Below are 6,511 nucleotides of genomic sequence, written 5' to 3' on the forward strand. Positions count from 1 at the left end.
GTGTGTGTGTGTGTGTGTGTGTGTGTGTTGTCAGTGATCTGCTGCCGTGCGGCAATCTGGCTCTGATCTCTGAGCTAAACCCTTTGACACAGAGTTTTAATTAAAACTACATTATGATTAACCAGGCAGAAGCCCCCCCACCTGTCTCTCTCTCTCTCTGTCTCTCCATCACACCGTTTCTGAGCAGGTCTGTGTGTGTTATAGATGTGATGACCCGAGTGTCTCGTTCACCTGATCATAACATCAGTTCATTATATTTTGTCATTAAGACTGAACAAGATCTGAACTATTTGTGTTTGCTTTATACAAACTGAGGGACAAGATGAAAATATTTTCTTTCACACACATGTATAACTTGAAATTATGACCCAGAATATCAATACAACTATAAGGGTCCGTTCACACAGAACGCGTCTTTGCGTCTAAAAAGAGACGCAGCGCTCAGGAATGGTTTTTAAAAAGCGCAGCGCAGAATGCCTCCTCTGCCAGGTTGCCGTCAAATAAAACAGCCATGTCAACTTTTTTTTTAATTTATTTATTAGGATTATGCCCTTGAGATGTAATATCTCGTTTCGGAGGGGGTCCCAAAATACAACGTATCACAATCACAACATAATAACATAAAACAAAACAGAATATCCATAAACAACACTAAACACAAACGGAAAAAAAGGCACCACAAAATTGAAATAACTACTAGCAAATATACAACAAAACCTAATACAAAATACACTGATCAATGAATCCAATTACAATATAAAATAAGAAAATATATAAAAGTAATATTTCCAATAATAACGTACAAACCAAAGCAAAATATGAAAACAAAGTTTGCTTAAACATCTTAAATTATGTAATAGTTCAAACATCAGCAGGTAATTTTTTTCCAGCCAATTGGGGCTTTAAACATAAAAGCTCTTTTACCAATAGTTTTTTTGACATGAGGAACAAAAAAATAGGTCTGAACAGAATGCCTAACCTGATAGTTTGAAGAAAATGGTACAACATATTGTTGTAAATAACAAAGATATTTAAAATAAATATATTTGAAAATAAATTGAAGCCAATGAATATGTCGTCTTGGAGTGCATTATACATTATACAATGAGTATAAAAGGAACATCCCAAAACATATCTGCAGAGTCTATTACATACTGTCTATTATATACTATTAAATATGTATTACAATATATACTGATAAATTCAACATTCACTGAACTGCAGTGCTGAAACTATTTCAAATACTGTCAATTAAGCTACAAACTCGATCATAAAGCACAACGTTTCCATTTTTAGCTGCAGTCTATTATATACTGTGTTAAGTGGAGCAAGATCTAATGTTGATGCAGTTTGATAAACAACATCACAATAATCAAAGATTGGAAGTATAAGTTGAGAAGCAAGTTTCTTACGAACACTATATGGAAAACAATTTCTAGATCGATGTAAAGTACTAATTCCAAAATTAATTTTACGCAGAATATGATTAATATGTGATTTAAAGGAAAGTTCAGAATCAAGCCATACTCCAAGGTATTTAATAGTATCAACTTTATGCAAAGTAGTACCATCTTTACATGATATAACACAAGAAGAACATTTTTAATACTGTAAGAAAGGAAAAAAAAAAGCTTGCAATGCTTGCCCCGCCTCCGGGGTCTTCTGATTGGTCCACTGTTTTGGAAATGACATTGACGAGCGGCGCTGATTGTAAAAGTTGAAATTCTTTTAACTTCACACAGCGCGACGCTCATAGGCAGAGAGTCAACCAACAATTTGAGCAAACCCAAATTTTAGTGAAATCTATTAACACGCACGTCATAAACACAGGCAAGTACCGTAGGCAAGTAGCACGTTTTGCGACTTGCGACTTTTTCTCTCACAATTCTCTTCTTTTCTCCGAATTGTTTGATATAAACTCGCAATTGCGAGTTATAGTTCAAATCTTACAATTGTGAGTTTATATCACACAATTTTGAGAGAAAAACTCAGAATTGTGAGATAAAAAGTCTTAATTACCTTCAAAACAGATCAAAAGAACCATTCATTTTCGAATTTCGACATCGCTTGTAATGATTTAAAAAAGCACAGTGATGGGTGAAACGGAACTTTTCGAAACTCTGAATCAGTTAAACCATTGCGACGCAAAATTATTCAGTTTCGAAGCACATCAATCGGATCACGTTCGAGAATCATTTCATCCTAGCAACACACTAACAACCACCCAGAATACCCTGGCAACCACCTAAAGCTTCCTAGCAACCACCTAGCATCATGTTCAGAAGATGTAACTACAGTCAATGTTGCATCATCATGTAAAGCAGCTTAGGAGTGCAAACTTCAGCTCATCTCATCCTCACGTCTGTCAGAGCTGCTAAAAGCCACATCAGCCGTGTGAAGTGGGGTCAGAGGTCAGCAGGTCATAGGCAGAGCCGGCGCCAGCGCAGCACTGATGAGGGGGCGGCTGAGGTAACAAAAGGGGGCGATGATAACACAGCATAAGGAAAAAAAAACAAAAAAACATGTGGCCCATTCACATATTTGTCGGACAGTAAACCTGCCCGCTATTATTAGAATACTGGGTTCACACAGATAGGGTTTTTGTCGCGAGAGTAAGCGTAACCGTAAGGTCTAGAGACGTGTTTTTAGAAGCTGAATTTCTTTGAACTTGAGCGCCGTGTTTTAGAATTATGTATTATGCGCGACAAGCTGCTATAAAGACCTGAGCCGAGCGCAGCATTCAAACACAAATTCAAAGACGTCCGTAGCGCATTTAGTTTGAAATACACTGGAAAAGTACCACAGTGGAATGAAAAATGCGTTCTGAGTGAATGACCCTATGCTAAAAGGTACTTGGCAAATACAGATAGCAGAGTAGCTATTGAATAAAACAAAATCGCATAGGTAACAAATTCGGAAATAATATGTCTTAGGCAGCAGTTTTACCACAAATACAGACAAGTGATACAACCACCAGACATACTTAATTGTGTCTGCTTTACAATGAAACACAAGCTTATTGCAACCGATTCGCTGGCATAACACATTCATTGCGACGCATTTAACAGATGCATCATTTTAAGTTAGAACAACTTGAACAGCAACAAACAATAACAATACGGCGAAATAATCAACTAACTACGACCATCTAGCCCTCTATTAAACATTAAATAATTATTTCATCACACCTTTAGCTTAGTGCTGCATTCTTAGTTGAACCGCTTGCATGGAAAGTTTGTGTGTCAGATGTAACAATTAAAATGCAACTTTGTGAAATGGACGGTCCTAAATTGTTGCTATAGTAGCATCATATTAATGCTAGAAAGCCTATGCATTTGGCAACTGTATTTTTTTAAATAAACCATTATATTTCATAAATAAAATCTATTTTCACACTCATCTTGAGTGAGGGGGCGGGATAGTCAGACGCCCCCCAGTGGCGCCGGCCCTGGTCATAGGTCACGAACAGACACTTTGTATGTCTAAAAACACACATCAGCCTCTTCAAACACCCAGAGCTACATGAAGTACCACGAAACTTAGAATGTATAAATAACAAAGGAACAGATGCATTCATATATATTCATGCTGAGAGTGATGAAGACAAGAAGTGATTTGTCATCATCCTGATCTGAATATTCAGGAGTCAGATGAGGTCGATTATTCTTTGATGGTTTTAATTAATAAGTAACACTGTTTTAAAGACAAACCGCGTGACGCGTTTCATCCTGAAAGAGAAAACAGATGCAGCACGCGGAGCTCGAGCTGGAGGTGTGAAGAAACGCAGTCCTGTAGAAGAACAGCGTTCTCGCTCTGTCTTACACTCCCTCTGACAGCAGTGTGTGTGTGTGTGTGTGTGTGTGTGTGTGTGTGTGCCCCCAGCACAACTGGTCTCACTCAGGTACGTTTACCTCCACAAATCCACTGCTACATGTACGTGAACTACTGTTCAAATCATCATCGTCTGTTTTATAGAGCTCAGTTTACTCTGGTATTTCAGGTAGTTCTGCTAGAAACTGATCTATTTACACTGTGAAATAATGCAATCAATATTTGCAAGATTCATATGTACAAAAATATTCCAATATTCCAAATATTTTCTTTCTTTCTTTCTTTCTTTCTTTCTTTCTTTCTTTCTAAGAAAATAAAGTCTTCTTAACGTATTTTGTTTTAAAAAGCTTTTATTTAGCTTTGTTATTTTGTTTTAACTTTTTAATATTATTAATTTCAACTATTTAATTTGAATTTTAATTATTTTTATTTTGTCTTTATTAATATTTTTTCATTAAAATGAAGACTCTTAATGTTTCTAAACATTAGAAAGTATTTTATTTTGCCATTATTTTAATTAAAATAAAGTAGTTTAATGTTTATATACTTAAAAGCTTTTATTATATTTTGAATTAAAATAAATTAAAGTTTTAATTTATTTATTTGTATTTTTATTTCATCTTTATTTAATTATCATTTAAATTAAATTTGTCTTTTGTCTCTATTATAATTTGTTTAGTAAAATAAAGACTTTTAATAGTTCATACACATTTGGCCTTTAATTTCATTATTTAGTTTTCAATTAAAATCATTTTAAAACATTTTAATGTTTATACCAGAAGATATGCATTGGAATATGTTTGTATAAAATCCACCAAACTCCAAACCTCATTCATAAAGATTCATAAACAGCACTGAAATATTTGTGGCATAATCTAGAATTTATACATTCATAAATATTCATCAAATGCAAAGTCCTGGTGTCAAAATCTTATTGGATGAGCCACAGGATGTAAAACAGACAATTTAAAACAGCTGATATGAGATAAAAATATCTGATGTGATGAAAAATAGCAGAGAAAGTGCATTAAATGCTAGAAAATATTTATTGTGATTATTGTTAATATATATTTCACTGTTGTTAAAAAATAATTTTTCACTGTTTATTATAAAATTGGTGTCTTTTATGATTTTACTGTTGCAGTCTTTTTCAAAAAGCAATCAGTCACTTGATTTACCGCGGTTAAAAGAGCTTAAGCTGAACTAAAAGCTTTTAAAACCTCTTTCCGTGGTAATGGCCACAAGTGGCTTTATTCTGCACTACACAGTCTATCTGTGCTTTAAACAGATATAAAACACTAACGCTGTGACAAACAAAAACACGGATCTGTGAATTTCTAGACTCTCGTGATTCAAAATCCTGATTTGTCCTCAATCTGTTGTGTGCAGAATCTTCGGTCGCACACAAACGTAGTGATATGCGGCACAGGAGCGAGCGAGCGGCCGCTGGGCTCGGCCAGGCATGATGCCATCAGCTCCAGCTTCACGTTGGCACGGCTCCTTCGCCCTTGCCCTTGCCCTGTCGATGCCAGCCGAAGGCACAGGGTGGCACCTTGGCCGAGATGCCCAATGGTCCAACTAATCATATGCATCTCTGTAGGGCAGATCAGGCCACCCTGAGAGAGGCCAGCAGACAGTCGAGCAGATACTCCACACACACCGTTTGGCGGGGAAAGGAACATTATCTCCTAAAGCTCAAGGAATTAGAAATAGAAATTACCTCCTAAAGCTCTATTCTGTTCCACTCTATTCATATTATTTGGCCGTTTGTTTAGTTTGTGATGTTGGTCAAGTCAAGAAACCTGAGTGACTTTCAACCACCTCAAACATCAAAACACCATAGCAACCACTCAGATTACCCTAGTAACTACACCCTAGCAATCACTTAGCAACCACCTAAAACATCCTAGCAACAGCCATGCAACTACCCAGAACACTCCAGCAACCACCTAAACAAGAACCAAGCAACAAAAACATCCTACAACATCCTAGCAACACCCATGCAACTACCCAGAACACCATAGCAACCACTCCAAACACCTTAGCGACCACCTAGAGAGAACTCAAAACACTCTAACAACCACCCAGATTACCCTAGTGACCGCACCCAGAACATTGTAGCAACCACCCCAAACACCCTAGCAACCTGCTACCAAACACTCAAAACACCCTTACAACCACTCAGAGAATACTAGCAACCAACCGAAACACCCTAGCAACACCCTAGCAACCACTTAGAAACCACCCACAAAACTCTAGCAACCACCCAGATTACCCTTGTAACCACCTAGAATACCATAGTAACAGCAAAGCAGCATACCAACCACACTAGACTCCCTAGCAACCACCCAAAACATCCAAGCAATGACCCAGGTCATCATAATAGTAACCACCCAAACACCCCAGTAATCACAATACCCTAGCAACCACCCAAAGCATCCTAGCAATGCCCCAGATCATCATAGTAACCACCCTACTAAGCAACCACAATATTTAAGTAAACATCCAAAACATCCTAGCAACACCCTAGCAATGAACCAGATCATCATAGTAGCCACCCAGCACCCTAGTAAGTAGGGATGTAACGATTCACTCAACTCACAATTCGATTCGAATCACGATTTTGATTTCACGATTCGATTCACGATTTTTTTTTTTTTTTTTTTTAAAAAAAGATTTT

Source organism: Sinocyclocheilus anshuiensis, unplaced genomic scaffold (assembly GCF_001515605.1).
Source record: "Sinocyclocheilus anshuiensis isolate Anshui unplaced genomic scaffold, SAMN03320099.WGS_v1.1 scaffold439, whole genome shotgun sequence".
NCBI lineage: Eukaryota > Metazoa > Chordata > Actinopteri > Cypriniformes > Cyprinidae > Sinocyclocheilus > Sinocyclocheilus anshuiensis.